The 19,327-nt window shown below is 35.3% G+C and overlaps 1 long non-coding RNA gene across 1 annotated transcript in view; it reads right to left on the reverse strand.

Moving 5' to 3' along the window:
- Positions 1–19,327, reverse strand: part of LOC306664842 — a 467,505-nt gene that overhangs the window by 435,377 nt on the left and 12,801 nt on the right. The gene's annotated exons all lie outside the window — the stretch shown is intronic.

Raw genomic sequence — 19,327 nt, forward strand, 5'->3', positions numbered from 1 at the left:
AATCATGGACTGAGGACTCCAAAACCATGAGCCAAATCTAATATTTCCTTTTTTAAAATGTCTCAGATATTCTTTTATAGTTACAAAAAGTTAAGCACAAAATGTGATATTAACATGCATTTTTATAAGGTTTTGTGCCTTTGGAAGCATTACCATACAAAGAGTATTTTATTTATGTATTTATTCATTTTTTGCCTATTTAGAAAGCACTGTGGCTATGAGGCTTTCTGGTACAGCTGTGTTCAGGGGCTTTAGACAATGTAACCAAGGCTCAGACTCTTTCCTAACTTCTGTTCATTTCCATGCATCTCATTCCCTGAAAGTCTCTTCCCTCATGGTTATAAGGAAAGACTTTGAGAAATTCAACATTTAAAAAAATCAGAACCTTAGCCTCAACAATCCCAAAAGAAGCCCTAATTCACAGATTACATTCGCCCACCTATGACTAAACCAGCCACTGTGGATAAGGAAATCCACTCTGCTGGTATGTAGCCATGACATAGATAATAATACCCACCCAAATCATGGGAAGCAGAAGGCGAAGCTGCAGAACCCCAAAGGAACATGGAGGCTGTTTTTAACAAGAGATGAATCCCTGAAAGAAGCTGGGCTGCTGTCATGGGAAGCAAAGATGCCCTTCTCACACAGAACCAGATAAAGAAGTCTCTCAGACATAAGTCTCTCTTTTCTGTTTGCAGTGGCTTTGTAATTTGTTTCAATTTAGAAACTAAGAATACAGTGCCAGCTATGTTTGACGGAGAAGATGTTGAGAAAAAGCCAGATGAATAAAAAATAAGTCTACCCTTAATATATTCTGAAGGTAAGGAGGGAAATAGGCATACATATTTAATATGTGTATACATATTCAAAGATAACCAGGGCTCAGTCTTTTAGGGCAGTGAATCTCACACTGTGTTGAAAAACTTTTTTCCCCATTCTGTTGCAGAGTGATTCTTTTTAGAATTCAATAAACTAAGTTACTAGGGGAAAAGTGATCACACACTTCAAGACAAAACACACCGGATTGCTTTTAAACATTCTGAATGTTTCTTAATCCTGTGCCTACTCTATACCTAACAAAGAACTCAGAGACTGTCTCCTGTCTGCAGAGCACACTATGCACAACACAGACTTATAAACTGAATGCACTGAATTCACATGATATTTATTAATAATATCAACCATTACAATTATGGTAGGGAAGGGTGTAAATTGTTGGTGGATACTCAATAAGTATTTTGATCCTTGTTTCAAAAAGAATCTATATAGGATCTTTTAAAAGTCTATTTAGGAAAAACAATTTAAATATGTATATTAATCCCTTACAGGGTGATCATCAGGAAACAGCAAACTTTTTCTATAAAAGACCAGATACAAAATACCTTAGGCTTTTTTAGATCATACAGTCTTTGTAGCAACTATTTACTCTTCCACACTCTGATTTGGGTCTTCAGAAAACCCAGCATAAACTAGTCTAAATAAAACAAGGGCATCTAGGTTGGTTCTATAATCTAGCTACTGTGAATTGAGCTGCTATAAACATTGATGTGGCTGCATCACTATAGTATGCTAATTTTAAGTCCTTAGGGATAAACCAAGGAGAGGGATGAAAAAGGTGGGTCCATTCCAAGTTTTCTAAGGAATCTCCACGCTGCTTTCCAGAGTGGCTATACCAATTTGCAACTCTACCAGCAATGTAAAAGTGTGCCTTTTCCCCCACATCCATGCCAACCTAGATGCCCTTCAACAGATAAATGGATAAAGAAACTGTGGTATATATACACAATGGAATATTATTCAGCCATGAAGAACATTATTATGGTATTTGCATATAGATGGATGGAACTAGAAAATTATCATGATAAGTGAAATAAGCCAATCGCAAAAAGTCAAAGGCCAAATGTTTTCCCTAATAAGTGAATGATGATACATAATGGGGAGGGGGGTTGAGAGAAAACAGAGGTACTTTAGATTATTTAGAGGGAAATGAGAGGGAGGAGTGGGCAGGGGTATGAAAGATAGTGGAATGAGACAGACATCATTACCCTATGTACATGTATGATTACACGAATGGTATGAATCTACATTATGCCCAACCGTAGAAACGAAAGGTTGTACCGCATTTGTATGCAATGAATCAAAATGCAGTCTATAAATAAATAATAATAATAATTAATAAATAAATAAATAAAACAAGGAATCTGTTGACTTTCGTAATTAATAATCCAGAAGCTAGTTTCAGGGAAAGTTTGATTTAGAGTTCTAATCTGGAATGAGTATTCATCTATATCTCAGTTTTTAAGGCCTCTGCTACATTCTTTAAAATTTGGGGCAGAATATCTGATTTAAGTGCTGGGTTTCTGTCATTTCCAGCATCACAATTCCAATAGAAAAGAGATCTCCTCTCTATGAATAGAAGCCAAATTAAAGTTTGTTTGCTTTCATTATTCTACAGGTCTAATCCTGAAAAAGTTGTATTCAGGCAAAGTTTAAACTCTCACAGAACAGGTGAGTCTTATGTTCACACCTCGACAAAGCATAAAGTCAATTGTAATTCAACAAGCAACTAAGAGTCATGTAGGTGTTAGATATTTGTTCCTCAAGAAAATATATTGTGTTTTTTTTTTTTTTTTTCTTTTTTAGTCAAAATTAGGGAGATAGATAGTGGGAAACCTAAAAGTAGAAGTTTTCATAACAGGAAATAAAAATCACAAAACCAGAGATACCACATCTCTGGAGTCGATGTCCTACTGGTGGCAATGGCCATCTATGCTATAAGGAATATAGGAAGTAACCACTGGGGAACTGAGAAGCTCAGCTTGGTCTCGCTGCTGGAGGTTGTACTAGAAGCAAGATGAAGACAAAGATGTATATGGGCAGTGGAGAGGAAGAGAAACAGCATTTCACAGGCACAAAGATGAAAAATGACACATGACATTCCTTGGATTGTGCTTAACCTGGTAGAGAGAAACACAGATTTTGTTTGGTGTCATATCTGAATTAAATTCTTGATTCTACCAATTCAGAATGGATGTAGATTTAATTGCTCTGTTCTCCTTGAGATGCAGTTCCTTTACCTTAAATTGGAGATACTTGATAGAATTATTTGGAGCTAGTATACACAAGTGCTCCAAATGTTGTGGTTATGCACTGAACTCATAAGCCTGACTGAAACCAGTGTTGCATTTCTCAGGAATCAAGGAAAATGGAAGATGCTCTTGGGAAAAAGTGTGGATTGAAACAACAGGGGTCCTTGATGAGGAAATAAATTTTGACTTTATTCTGCATAGATATGAGTAGCCTGCAAAGATTATTGAGCTAGAATGTGACATAATGGGAAGGATAGTTTATGGACATTTCTGTCATTAAGAAATACATGAAGAGCTGAACAAAGAAGACCCTAGACAAAGGCAGCTCTGAAAAGGAAGCTCCAGGATCAATGTTTGTAAATGTCTATCATAAGAATAGAGATTTCTTTGAAGAGGCTATTTCATATATTGTATTTGACATTTCTCAATACTCTATGAAATTTAAGGCGATGAAGGCTGGATACTTACATAGCAAAAGTAGCAGGAAAATAACCTTTTTGTCAATGAGTGAGGAACTGAGTGGTCTTCACTCTAGAAGAGCAACAACTGAAATCTCCAAAGTGACATTGGTGAGCAAAAGAACCAGTGAAAATGGAGAAAGAACTCAAAGAAGGAAAGTCTATTGGGAATTTCCTACAAATGGCATCAGGTTACTTTCTTGCAAATGGGGGACTCATTATAAAACATCAGGTTTGATGTCAGAAAGTATTTTGGAATTTTAAGATAAGGCAAGTAGATATAACATAGAAAACCACCTGCTTCTATGAGCACCCCTTCTTTCCATCTTGATGAGGGCCCTAACCGAAAAACATTTTAGTTCTCCGAAGCATGGATGTGTTCACTGTATTTCTAGAATTTAATCATGTGTGCTTCAGTCATCAGAGGGAAGTATTTATCAGCTGAATAAATTCTCATCCACTTGCTCACTCTGTTCTCTGCCTCAATTTCATCCCTATTTTCTGTCCATGGGATGGATGTTCTTTGAAATGTGACAGTTTACAGGTTGCCACAATGACATTTCTGCCAAAAATCCAGTCACATAGAAAATATTCACCTTAGTAGTGTATTTTATTTTAACCAGAACCTACATCCTTTATGTAAGTAAACATGCAAATTATGTCCTGACCAATAAAACTATATACACCACACTGTGATAACCATATTTGCTGGCAGAAGTCATAAATCTCATTTTACAGATTAGGTGTCTGGGGAAGATAGAGAGCAAGAGAGATTAAGTGGATTGCCTAAGGTCAAAAGCTAAGGCTCTCTCCTAGTAAGGTTTCATAATTCTGTATTTTATTCCTGCAATCATTCAATCCATTTTGATGTTGGAAACTGTGGAGTCAGATTCATCTCCTCCATTACATCTTAAACTACTTTGAGATTCTGACAAGTGAAAATACTATATTTGAAGTGCTATCTCTTTTTCTTGGACAGTATAGAAACTATGGATAAAAAGTGGGGTGGAATATCTATTTGATTTTATAATCTAATAGCCAGGATGTAAAATATAGCAAAAAAAATTATTTTGCTTTGGGAATTTTTACTTAATTGTATAAAATTTGTTGCAGTCAAATAATTCAAATGAATGAGCACCCACAAACTTTGTGTATTCTATTGTCAGTGGGTTACATTTAAGTCCTAATCTCAATAAGCATGTTTGTATTTGGATAAAATCTATGTGTTATTTTGTTTGTAGTTTATGTTCCATTGTGCCTTATAGGAAGAATTGCAACTGATAGATGTTTTAATTTAATTTTGGAATAATCAATCTTGGTTTCCTTGTTGGAATGCCCCATACCCTTTAGCCAAAGAGCAAGCCCTCTCTAGCCAAAGATCGATAATGAGGATAACTCTATCTTTACATCATTGTAACCCTTTGCATCTTACAGAGTACTTTTACATAATTTATCTTATTTGGCCTCCATAACTGCATGCATTGCTTTTATGTTATTCCCATTCTACAAACAGAGACTCTTAGGCTCTTGGAGGTTAATTATCTTGCCCAGGGCTTCCCAACTAGTTACTATCCTTTACTATGAAGGAAATGATTATTTAATCAAACCTAAAAGACCATCAACATGGGACTCAACACTTTACATTTCACTAAGAAAAATATTTATTATGAACCTTAGATTTTATTAATTTCATGGTGTGTTCCAATTTCAGTGATGTTAAATGTTTTAAAACATTTCTAAACCAGATGCAATACAGTGAGTTACCACGTGCACACTATCCACTAGTCTGCTGTATGCTACCAGACTTCTTTGAAAGGTGATCTTTATGCACCACTTCTCTATCACAATTCATTCATACTAATTTTCCTGAAAACTTGCACCTGCCATTCTCAGACCTCTCTTTTTAATGTCACCAATGCCCACAAAGACAAACTCTTCCCCTTTTGATTAATGTATAGAAAGATATATATATATACACATATACAAAATGCATCATATGCATCAATTATATACATAATGAGATATAGATCATATCATTTTATAAATGATACATTTTTTCCCTTGGTCTGATTAGAACCCAAAGGATAATGCTTTTATTAAAGATAATACAAAACCTATTTTAATGTGGTTTCCTAAAATGAAGCTGCAATGGGATTGTTCTGGAAAAGAAAATTTAAGTGTTGATTTGTATGATGGTATACTTTGTAGGTCTAGATTTTTCCCAGAATATAACTTTTAGAATTTTTAGTGTGTCAGAATCATATCAAGGTGAATCCATCCTGTATCTACAATAATTCCTCCAAACTTGTCCTCATATGTCCTAATTAAATAATATTAAGCAAATTTCTTATAACCAAAAGATCTGATATGCCACTCCTATGTAATTATAGCATTATAGGGCACAGAAAAGTCATCCTCTACCATGCATATTTTGTATTTCATTACACTATTTCATTTTTTTTTCTGTTGTCACGGATCACTTTATTTAATTGTTCTTTATCTGTCACTTCTTTAAAATACATGTTCATAAGGGCTGAATATATGGCTGTCTCAGTCACCCTTTTGTTCCTATCACCTAGAACAATGCTTGACATTTAAAAGGCAAATTATATCACACATTTCATTAAAACCTCCAGTCTAAGAAAGAATTATTGTGATGAATGAATAGCAGAAAGGAAAACAACACATTTACCACTCTCCTGACTTCAGTGCACTACGAAGCTGTTCATTTCATCATCCATAGTCAATGCCAGTATACGGCATGTCCCTAGATGACTTTGAAATGCAGTATCTAAAAATCTCAAATTTTTAGAGATAAATGAGATGTTTTTTTCTTTCCAAGATCTTGTCCTTGCTGATTACAGCCTGCAAAGCAAGACTGGCAATTTAACATTGGTAATGGGTTTTCCTATAGCTAAACTGCCATGACACCTGTTCAAAATTATCAAGTTTCTTTTATTTCCAACTTTTAATATTGTAGCATATCTTTATTAAATTTTAAGCTTTAATATTTTATACACTCATATTTTGCTGGATATACTTTTTTCTACTTATTAATTTTACTGGTAGCATCAGCGTTCAGCAAATTAGGGTTTGCTAAATAGAGTTACACTATATTAATAAGCCCGAATCTCTTGGTCCTGATGTTTAATTCATTGCTTTTATTAGTATGTTTCCAAGTAGAAGATTTAATTTATACATATTAAACTCTACCACACAGTGACTTGCTCAGAAAATCTTTCATTAACTCTATTCCCTAGTAATGAATTTTTTACCAATTTATCACATGAAACATCCCTGGACATTTTTACTTAGATAATCATTTGAGAAATATTGTCAAATATACCAAGCCAAAAACAAAAAACACAAAACACCGAAGCCCTTAAAAAACAACAACAACAATAAATCAATAAATACCTTGTCCTTTGGCTATAAAATTCAGTTCTTCTTCTTTTAGGAAATCCATTGAATTCTCTTAAATCTCACACTTCCTAATAAGCACTTAGAAATTTGGGGGGTTATAACTATTCTATGTGCCTGATTATATATTCAAAGTAGTTAGTTTAGTGGATAAAGGTGTGTTTGTTCTGCATGGAATGAGAGCCAGCAGCCAGGCCTATGGAGATGGTCTTCCAGGGTTTTGCTTCTCCCAGGACACATCCATGAGGATGTACCTGATCTCACAGCATCTGCCTACTGCACACTACTTACTCCTGTCCCCTTTATTCCAGTTCCTTCCTAGTACTGAGTGATGGGACGACAGAAAAGGCTAACTCCTTCTGGACTTCTGTAAGTATCCTGTGCTACCCTACTGACATGACCCTTGAAAAGCAGGGTTTGAGGAGGAGGATGTGGTTTGTTTCACAGGTTGTAGTAGGTATGAGCAAGGTATAAAACCCAAGCACAAGACCCTGGATACCAAGGCTACCAAGGCCATGCAGATTAATATTGCTAACAAGTACCATGATATTTTATTAATGAACTGGCCATTGATTAAAACCCCACCATTAGAAGTCTCCTTGACTCATTTTCCAAAGTCATGTCTAGCCCGTGCATGGGTGGTAGGGAATGTTTAATGAGCCCAAAGCCAAGTTGTCAGTAGGGAAACACTCAACCCAGCTTCGACAGGGAACAATAGTGAGACTTGGAAATAATACACACTCTACTGGTCAGTTACTCTGTGTATTCCCAAACATAAAATGCAAGGGTTCATTCTCTGGTAGCAAGGACTATCTACTAACCTTGTTCAGAGACTACCATCCTCCTTGCCTCGTAGTTGGTTGTCAGTAAATATTGACTGAGCAAATGAATGGAAAGATGGCAAAGTGTGAGATGAAAGATGATTTATTTGGATAGATTTGAAGGACCCTAACTGAAGGATGATTATCATTTCAGGAAAGCACTTCTCGAGCACATACTGAATGCTGGGATCCATATCAAACACTGCCTCTGAAACTGAATAAGCATGGCTCTTTGTAGAATTTGCACTCTACCAGCTAGATGTTTACCTTCAATTTATTTTTGCCAGAGGTATGATACCAATACTCAGTTGCCAAGACCATAGCAATATCTTAAGCTCAACCTAACTCAGGTAGTCATGGGTGAATAGAGAAATGCAGACAACAAGAAGGTGCACCACTAACAAAGGAAAAGCAGAGTAAAAGGATATTTTAAAAGAGGCATGTCAGGGAAGGCAATCCCTACCATTTAAATTTTAGGCTACTGCTAAAAGGTGAAGGAATGTTACCTCTTCAGGAAAGCGGTCCCAAACTTTGCCTTTATCCAAATGTGTAAACAGCCCCTACTATTGCTGGTGCTGGGTTTGTTTTCTTCATCACCCTTAAAAAAAAAATAAAGAAAGAAAGAAAGAAAGAAAGAATATCTACTTCCTTCTCTCAACTATGAGTTCCATGAAAGCCTGAGAAATGTCAGGCATATGCATTATTTTATGCCTTATGCCTAGGACAGAGTTGGTGCCCCACTAATATTGATAGACAGCTGGAGGCATGCCTGAAGGGAGGGAAGGTATGGGGAAAAGGGAGAGACAATTTTAACAAAGAATGAATAGAAATTGTGGAGAAAAACTCGACCAAGGCAGTAAAGAAACCCAAACCATGTCAGATAGCCCATTTACCCCTGTATACCATAGTCTCCACTTATTTACTTTCTATGGCTTAGCTACCTGCAGTCTGATCCTCCTTGGAATGAATCCTCTTAAGGTAGGCAGTAGTCCAACACTGTGCCACCCTACTTATGTCACTAACCTGGGTTAACTCATCTTGTGGGCACTGTATGATCTAACAGTATCACCAGAAGGCTGAGCACAGCACAAGAAGATATTTTCAGAGAAAAAACATCCACATATTTTGATTAAAGCATATTGTCACAATTTTTTTAGTTGCCATTAATTTCTCACTATGGCTAATTCATAAAGTAAACTGTATCATGGCTATCTACATATAGGAGAAACTATAGTATGTCAGATTTGGTAATATCCATGGTTTGGGGCATTCACTGTGGATATTGGAATGTATTATCTGCAGATAAGGGGAGAAGAGTGCATAAAATATCAGTGGGAACTTGTTGGGTTTGTTCAGATAAGAAAAAGCAAAACTAGTTGTCTTGAATATTCAACATGAAATTAAATCAGTGAGTATAACAGCTCAGCACATGACTTTATGATTCAACCAAACATCTTGCTTCTCCTTATCCCATCCATAGAATGTGAAGCTCACACAACCCTCCCAGGTGGTGGAGAGAATCACTGTGATGTTGTTGAACTAATGGGCAGTAGTCTGTAAAGAGAAAACATGGTAGAACTAACATGCAGAAAACCAGGATAAAAGGTTTTGCATGCCATAAGGCAGAGACTTCTAGTAACCTGAGATGCAGTAATAGACTGAGCTGCTTCTGGAGACAGAGAACAATAATTACTTGAGGTATTGGGGCTTCTTCTGGCAGCCCGAAAGGACGTTCTAAAGTGGGACATTTTAAAAGGGTAGCCACTACTTCAGCTAATCCACAGGGCTTTCACCATTTCCTGAGACTATATTACTGTATGGAGCTGTGATGTGCACAGTAATTACACATGGACTAATTATGCACAAGAGCAATTTCTATTTATGTGGTACTCCAACAAGTGGGAAGTTCACCAGCAATTTTAGAGTAAAAATTTTGAGGAAGACAAATAATATAAAATTCTATTTTGATTTATTCAAGACAGATTAAAATTCATTTGGCATACTTTGTATTTTATGATATTTTAAAAAATAATAAATAATTCAATTTTAATCAGAATACTTAAATGTACAGAGCGGTCCTTTCTCCTATTTTTTGAGGTTGGCAGGATTGGGTGATTATAAAGGAATTCCCAGGGCTGGAATGGTAGCTTAATGGTAGAGCACTTACCTAGTATGTGTGAGGCACTGGGTTTGATTCTCAGAAACACATATTAAAACTTTTTAAAAATAAAGGTCCTTTGACAATTAAAATAAATATTATATATATATATGTATATATAATATATACATTAAAAAAGAGATTCCCAATACCCATATTTCAAAATTTAAAACTTTACAAGATGCTGTATGTTATAAAGCAGATTATATCATGGTCTAAATCTGATTTTACATCATTCATTTTCTCAAACATTATTTCACATTATTCAATTATGGTAGTTTATCTTTGAAAATGACATTTAAAATGGAGCTTTAACCAGAAAGAGATGCTTTTATTAGGGAAAATCTTTTATCAACATTCCTCAATACTATAAAATCACTTTTTTGTAGTTCTAATCTTTAACCTCTATGTCAATAAAATTAAAAGGAAAAAGGTTGCGATAATCCAACCACTGGAAGAAACTTGTGGTACAATAACTATTTTAAGTCAAGTAGAATATTGCAAACCTAGATTAACTAGAATTCCATGTACTTTTTCCTACCTAGGTATGCCACATGGGACAGCTCTTGGATATTGGCACATGTTTGTGTTGCAAACAATTATGGAGATATTTTCTAGAATAAAAGTTATAAGTCATGCCACCTCATTTTTCTGCTTGTTACAAAAAAGTCAAGGGCCTTAATTTTCAATGAGAGCTGTGAAATGACTAATTGCTGTAAAATAAATGATACACTAGTCTAAAAATACAGTGTACATCATAATATCTTAGATGAACATCTTTAAAATAATTTAAAATAATTTTGTTCAAATAATTTTATGTTACTGAAACGTCATATTTTACTTTTATAAAGTTGATAAGAAAGTTTATAACATAGTTCTGTAAAAATAATACACTTTTAGTATTTATTATTTGGAAAAATTAATTTCTTCGAGAGTAGAAGTTTGTGCCACTAACCACCTCCCCACTTTCTCTTTTTTTTTTTTTTTTTTTTCTGACTTGGGACAACTCATTAAGTTTCTCAAGCTGAACTTGAACTCACAAAACCCTTCTACCTCAGTCTCCCAAGTAGTCAGAATTACAGGCATGTGCCACCACATCTGGTTCCTTATTGGATTTTAAAGCACATTTTTGTTTGTTTGTTTTTCAGAAGACATGAAAAGTGAAAATCAAATATTGCTCTTGAACTTGTAAGTGAAATTCTAACTAGGTATTTTTCTATTGAGATATGAATAAGAAGAGAATATTAAGGATTATTACTAATCAGAAAAACAAGCCAAGCATGCTTAAAGAAAAACAACAGCTGATTCTATGGCTGATAAAGTTCTATTTCAGTAAAGTTTTAATTCTTTCTGTGACTAATGAAAGATGCCCAATTAAACTGGCAACTGTCAAAAACCCTAATGATATCACCAGCTGGGATTTTTTTTTTTTGTTTGAATTAGAACTTTTATTTGATTTCTCTATTCACAATTAATGTTCGGATTACTTTATAAATGAACCACTTCATTTCAAGGGCATGTGCCTGGGCCAAACCTAACACAAACCATGCCCCAACTCCCTAACCTACCATGAAAGGGATGAACTCTATTCTTTTAAACTCAGATATCTCCATGCCAAATCTCTCCTTTCCTGATAAAGACAAAAGTTTATATCAGATGGACAACATCACAAAGCATTATCTTGTCAAGTGTCTGGAACACATTAATACGAAGGAACTTCAGTTAAAATTTTAAGGATGGTTGAAGGAAAATCTTTATACCTGCTATTTATATTACTCTCACCATGTGGAAAAAATAAGAATAATAAATCTCGGTGGCTATTCTGAGGCATACTGGAAGAAATCCAATTTAATTAGGAAGAAAGACTGCTAACTTGAGGGTTGGAGAAATAGGATTTTGAAACAAGTATAACCCATTATAAAACTGGGTTTGTGATTAATAAGCAATGAATTGTCCACTGACAGATATGCACTGTTGGTTATTTATTGAAGTTCCCTAGTTTATGCTCTGCATGGCATTCACTTCATTTTTAAATAGTAATTGCAAAATTCTTTCCTTGTTTACATCTGTGTTCATTTTCCTCTTAACAAGGTAAATAACAATGAGACTGGGAATGTGTATGCTCAAACTGTCTTGGGCTGCAAGCACTGGACAACTGCTTCCATCTTTTCCTTATATTCAATGTTTAGCTTAAAAAAAAAAAAAAAAAAAGCCAGAATAACTAATACGATCTGACCCAGTGATGTCCCTTGTAAGACACGAAAGTTCAATATGGAAGAACATGTCAGGAATCAGGAGGTAGCACTGTTCCTAACAGATCTGCTGTGTAGAAGACTGTCTGCATGAAAACTCAGGCTTTGGTGGGAAACTACACTTGTTTCTTGCTATAGGAGTCATCTATTATGATGGGGTCACCCTATGGATTAGTTTAGATTTTAGATAAATGCAGTAAAATTTTAGAAGCCAAGATTTGATCTTTAATGTTTTTAAAATTATTCTTTGTATTTGAAGCATTCAGCATTGCCCTTGAGTTTATCTGATATTAGAGACAATTACTCATTTGTGCATTGGTTCATTTTTTTCAAAAGAGTGTTTGTTCTGCACAGCTATGCACTGGCAAGTCAAAAAGCAAAAATAATAAAGATATAAGAGTTGTTACAGGAGGAATGTATGAAATGCATTTGTGCTCTGGGACAGAAAGGGTAGTCAAGAACACCCTGCTGAAAGGTGTGTCATTCACCTCAAGGAGTCAGCCAGAGGACGTACACACTGACAGAACTACTACATGTGTAAAATTGCAGAAGAAGAAAAGTTACTTTGGAAAAATGGAAATCAGTTCCACGAGACTAAGATTTAGCTTGAGATGTCTTTCACTGTTTCAGTTGAATGTAAGGTAAATAAATGTCCATTCTTGTGCCAACTTGTTTTTGTAGGATCATTCAGTAGATGCTGATGATTGGATTTCTGAAGATGGGTTTCTTGTATAAATCACATCCCTCAAACACTGGGTGAAATTTCAAGGGTGAGATTCTTGAAGATCAGATAAAGATGATATTCACAAAATCTGAGTGCAGAATTCCAGATTTAAAACCAAATGTTCTTATGAAAAATTTTAAATAACTTCAAAATTATGAAGTGACAAATATATCGACCCTGTTGAACTAATGTCAAGGATTTTCCATACCTAATACTGTGTTCTCAAATATTTACATCACCCTAAAATTCTTAGGTTGAAATCCTAATTCCTAAGGTGACAGCATTAGTAGGTGGAACCTTCCCAAGGTGATTTAACATGTGGGTAACTCTAGTGGTTGAGGTAAGTCCTCCTGCAAAGAGAGCAGAGAGCCAGAATTCTCCTCTCACCGTGTGAGGGTACACTGAACCAGGAAACTGTCCTCACCAGATACCAAACTTTACGGGTGGCTTGATCTCCAGTTTCTTATCCCCAGAAATATTCTGTTTTATTTTAATGTTGTGTGTTGTTTGTTTTTTAAATAAGCTACCGATCTATGGCATTTTGTTTAATGGCAATCCAGATGAACTAATACATTGTTTTTCTGGTTTTTATTTTTTGTGTGTTTCAGTTGAAATAATAAAACTGATACTAGTAATTGAATCATTCTTCTTCCATAAAATCTTGGAAAGCCTTTCTAAAACTATGAATGTTTCCTTATATATCACACTGATATAAAATTGACTAATGTTTATTCCTTGATGTCACTAACACATTCAATCTATGTTCAATTTTGGGGAGTGGGGGGAGGAAGACATTCCTATTATTAAAAAAAAAAAAAAAAAAAAAAAAAAAAACTTCCCAGATTAATTCAGCAATATTTAGTACAAGCTTTAAAATAAAAAGTCTATATGTCTGTTTGCATAAGTAATTAAGAATTTCTATTCAGTGAAGGACACCATATTATTAACTACTGCTTGCAATAGCTGAAATTATTGAGATCTGAAAACAAACAAGAAAACTAATGAAAAGGCCTAAGTACCCTTCTATGGGGAATGGACATATCGTCCCACTGATTTTGTACAAGGAGAAATTTTTCATCAATTGTTGTAATTTTGTTTTGGGCAGGTAACGAGGAGCAACTGAGACATCTAACATGGTATAAATATGGATATATCATAGTTATCATATAAGCCTTATTTTAATCATTGATTTTGACCTTTTGGTAAAGATGGAACAAAACAAGAAAGAGAGCAAAGGTTACATTGTAAGTAAGTCATTAAAAAGAGAGAGAAGACAAAACCACCTAGAGAAAGATTCCCAGTGCAAATTCCACTTCATTTGTATCTTAGCTCCTTTACAGTATACATTTTATGAATGAATAATGAAAAGAACAGTGGAGATAGCAAAAAATATCGAGTCAGTATTAAATAATTACTATGTGTCAAATACCAGCCAAGTACATTACCTTGATTTTATCACTTCAACTGCACAGCAGTTTTGTAGGGGAGATGTTGCTCTCCCTGAACTTCAGGGGTCAGCCCTAGTTCACAGGGGTCATGCATGTTGAGTTTCCACAGACAGTAAGAGGTACCCAGGGATAATACAAAAGTCTGACAATACACCATGCCCTTTTATTCTTATACTTCATGATTATTGTTTTAATAATTAACTTATTTTTTCTGTACTTATTCATTAATATCAAAACTTCAAGTTGTAATCCTCAAAAAGCATAAGAAGATATTCTTTGAAAAGACTTTCATTGACTTCTGGTTTTCTTCTAACTTATTTTCATACCACTCTTTTTCCTTATATAATTTTTACTTCTAGAGACTTACACACATCAAACCTCTGTGCTATGCACCTGTGTGTATGTGTATATATTCTTTTTCCTCTCCTTTCTATGCCAGGGCTAACATATTGACATCATTTTATCCATCTTGCTAAAATATATGTCCAACACTATTTGCATATCAACACATTGTTTCCCAATAACATTTTATAGCTACCATTACATTCAATGAAATATATACTCTAATTCACTTAGCCAGCCCCCAACATGATGTGAAAGTGTTACCAATAATGTGTTTCTCCCTTCCCTCACCAGTAATGGGGATTGCATCCAGGTACTCTCTACCACTGAGCTTTATCCCAAATCCTTTTTATTTTTCATTTTGAGCTAGGCTCTCACCAAGTTGACCAGATGGGCCTTGAATCTGAGACTCTCCTGTTTAGCCTCCCAAGGAGCCGAGATGATAGGCATGTGCCATTGTACCCTGCTGCCAGTAATTTCCTTTAAAAACAATACTCTATATCAGCTTGAGATGGAGACTCCATTCATGTATATGAATGACTGTTATAGTTATACATACCTGCTGTGTGTATGTCAGTTTTGAGATTTGGAATCATCAGCTTCAAATGCAATAAGTCGACTTGTTGTGATATAATTGCACTGATGGCTTCAACTAACAATGTTTCTGCTTTCATAGTCAGTCATCCTACCACACTGAACGTGAGTTTACCATATGAACTATTCTGGTACACAATGTAATAAAAAAATGATGCCAGGAGCAAATTCATAAAGCATTTCCATACATTTTTTTCTGCTTTTGAGGCCTTTGCTACAGTCATGAGGTCATGCCTGGATTAGGCTGGGGAAAGAGGGGAAACCATATGAAACAGAGCTAAATTTTCCCAGCCAGTTCCGTTCTAGATCAGTGAGCTCTTGACTGACAGACAGGTGGCCAAAGATACATGAGCAAGACTAAGTTTCCCAACCATGATTGGAGCAAATGAATGGAAATAACCAACCAACTTACAGACTTGCAAAGAAGAAAAGAGGTCACTAAGTTGTGGGCAACTAGCAAAAGCAAGAGACAGCACAGACTAACATTAACTAATTTCTATTTAATTTTAGAAATCCATTCTGATTGCTTATTACTTCTAACTAAAATTTATTTTTGTAATGCTTGAATTCTTTTGAAAAAATGTATTAAAAAAGGGTCTTTCCTTTGTTAAAAAGTGCCCAACCTCAAAAAACTAACTTGTTTCAATATAGTCATGATCATAATGAATCTAGTTTAAGTAATTTTCATATTGTTCATAAAACTTCATCTTTATACCATAATTCTATTTCATTGTGGGACAATGGACTGAATCAACACAACTAAAGAAAAACCAGTTATTTCAATAAATGTATGAGAAATACCATGATAAATTTTAAGAAGTATTTACATTAATATGAATTAAGAATTCATGTCTGGAAGAGAAGTTCAGCTATCAAGTTTTGGAATAATTGAGGCTAATCCAACTGATGATTTTAGCCACTAGATGATGCTTGAGATGAAAAACTGGGGCTTGAGAAAAATATTTGTGAATTATTTACTTTGTAATGATCCTGAGCTCTCAATTTGAAAGGTTTTGCGGAGAGATAGAGATTCAAAGAAATGAAGGCAAAGAAAAAAGCATTTGGTGATCAATAAATACATGAAAAAAAAATAATCAACATTATTAGCAATTAGAGACAAATCAAAACTACACTGAGATTTTACCTCATAACAGAATGGCAGCCATCAAGAATATAAATAATAATAAATGCTAGAGAGGATATGGAGAAAAAGTAATGTTTTTACACTGTTGGTGGGACTTTAAATTAGTATGGATACTGTGGAAATCTGTTTGCAGGTTCCTCAAAAATGAGGCATGGAACCACTCTATGACCCAGCTATACTACTTCTCGGTATTTACCAGGAAGAATTAAAGGCATCTTACTACAGTGATGCATGCATACCCATGTTAATAGCAGCACATTCACAATAGCCAAACTATGGAACCAGCCTTGATGTCCATCAATGGATGAATGGATAAAGAGAACATGTTACCTATCCAAAATGGACTTTTATTGGAGCATAGAAAGAAATGAAATTATGGCATTGGCAAGAAAATGGATGGAACTAGAGACCATCATGTTAGGTGAAGTAAATCAAACTCAGAAGTTTAAGGATCCTATGTGTTCTCTCACATGCAGAAGCTGGAAAGTAAAAGGGATAACAAAGGTGGCATTGGATCTCCTAAAAATCAAGAGGAGATCAGTAGAGGAAAGGGACCACACACAGGCTGGGAGGTGGGGAGAAAGGAGGGAAATGCTGGGAATGATACTGGCCAAATTATATTGTTGTATATTGTGCCTGTATGAATATATAACAACAAACCCCATTAATACATTCAACTATAATGCACCAATTAAAATGTGAGGAAAAAAAGAAAGAAAAAAAAAAACATTTGGATATTGTTGCTAAGATGTCCCCTATAACCATTGTTTTTAACTATCAGTCATGCTCTCTTAGAAGCTGGCAAATGGTGACGACTAGAAAACCCACATGTGTACATACCCATCAAGCATCAGTACAATTTAAAATAGTGCACCGACTCTGGACCCATCCATGGGCAGAATCCAGATCAACCATCTGCCCCAGGTACACAGAAGAGTGTTTCTGAATAATTCAGCTTTTTGAATAGCATATGTCAGCATGGAAGCACATACTTATTTCTGGAGTTATAAAAACCCACAGTGTGTGCAAAGGGACATTAAGGGGAAGGAGAATGTCTAGAGCTTTCCATATTGGTTCTCTAGAGTTCTGTCTGGTTTGGGAGACATATTTTGAGTAGACATGTTCATGTACCACAACTAAATGCCTCCACTACAGTCAAAAGCAAATGATGGATGTTATTTTATTTTCCCAGAATGATATTAAATAACAATGACAAAATGCCTTCTATAATACTTTCCAGGACAGAAATATGAAAGATTTGCTTTCAGCCATGAAAAATAAAGTGATTTCAGTTTCTCTAAGGATCATTGAAGATTGAGGTTTCCTGTGATTTTTGGTTCATTTAGTTATCTTTAAGAATTCACAATCAAAATAAGATGAGTGTGTGTGTGTGTGCACACGTGTGCATGTGTGTGATTCTGAAATGTTGAGGAGTCATGCCATACCTTATTTTTTCATGAATCACTGACCTTATCAGCTTATCACTCTTTTCAATTAAGCAATGAAAAGCAGCCACACCACGTAAATGCAGTCTATTAATTCTTGCTGACGTTTACACATGAGATACTGAGTACTATAAGCATTTCAAGTACTCCTGGTCAATTCTCACACCAGATGGTAAAGAAAGCACAACTGTTAGTTCCATTTTAAAGACACTGTAGCGTGCTCACGTAAAATGCAACTGCTAAGGAACAGAATGGGTCAAACCCACAGCTCCACACTCTTGTACTGAAAGGGATTTTGAGGTACCTTTCTAATGTCACAGCTATTAGCTCTGAAATGTCTGTAAGAGGCCCAGGCATGACTTAGAGGAGCAGTGTGCTTTATCTCTACTGTCCCCCAGGTTGTACCTGAGATAGAACATGAGCTCATACATTCCCAAGGCCTATGTGCAGAGGACAGCCACAGCACCTGACACCTGGCTTGTTGGAACATGCATCATTGCATTGATACTGTCTATTTAGGGACTTCCAATCATTCACTCAATACTGGGTGATACATGACTGTGTGCTGTGAGCTAATGAACGAATGATTGTGCACCCCAGTATTACAGGCACTGAGCATTTTATGCTGCACTTGGTAGGTGCTCAGATGTTTGCTGAGCCCTAGGCCTTGGAATGAAACTTTACACAACATGATGTTCAGTACATGTGCTATTAACATTGGCAAGGTGATTAGAGGAGAGCAAGAATATGCTTCCTGCATCTCCTTAGAAAGAAGTGCAGGGACGTTAATTTACACAATAAAGGGTTTCCTGAAAAACAGTTTGAAAAATCACACCTTTCAGGGTCCAATCATTTTTTATATTGATTTACATTATCTACTCAGAGCTCTTACTCTTCATTTGGGATTGATCTTCAGCTGCCTCGATCTTCCTTTAATTGAAGTTCTCTGCTACTTCCCCTAATTTGCCTGATCCATCTCAAGTAGCTAGTGATCTAAATCAACCACTACACACACACAAAAAAAAACTCCACTACTACTACAATCAGGATTAGATAGACAGATACAATGTGAATACATATGGTCTAAAAGAAAACAAATGACCACCTAAGTTTTCTAATAAATATTTCAATCTTTCATGTCAACTTTTTAAAAGGAGGGATGTGTTCCTTTTTCTTTAGGAGTAGCATGTGGGGAAGTTTTTTATTATAGAATAATCACAGTACTGAGTTATTTTACACTGAAGTGATTATGATAATCACCAATGTTCTTTAATGATGAATTTAATTTCACTTCAAGTGAATTTCCACACTTTCTTCGTTAGTTTCCATCTACATGGAAAACATTTTTTGATTTCTGAGGAATTAATTTTTAGTCCTCCCAAAATAATATAAGGCATGATTTTGGAGTCAGGCTAAGTTCAAATTCAAGGTC

The sequence above is a fragment of the Sciurus vulgaris genome, assembly GCF_902686455.1.
Source record: "Sciurus vulgaris genome assembly, chromosome: 6".
NCBI lineage: Eukaryota > Metazoa > Chordata > Mammalia > Rodentia > Sciuridae > Sciurus > Sciurus vulgaris.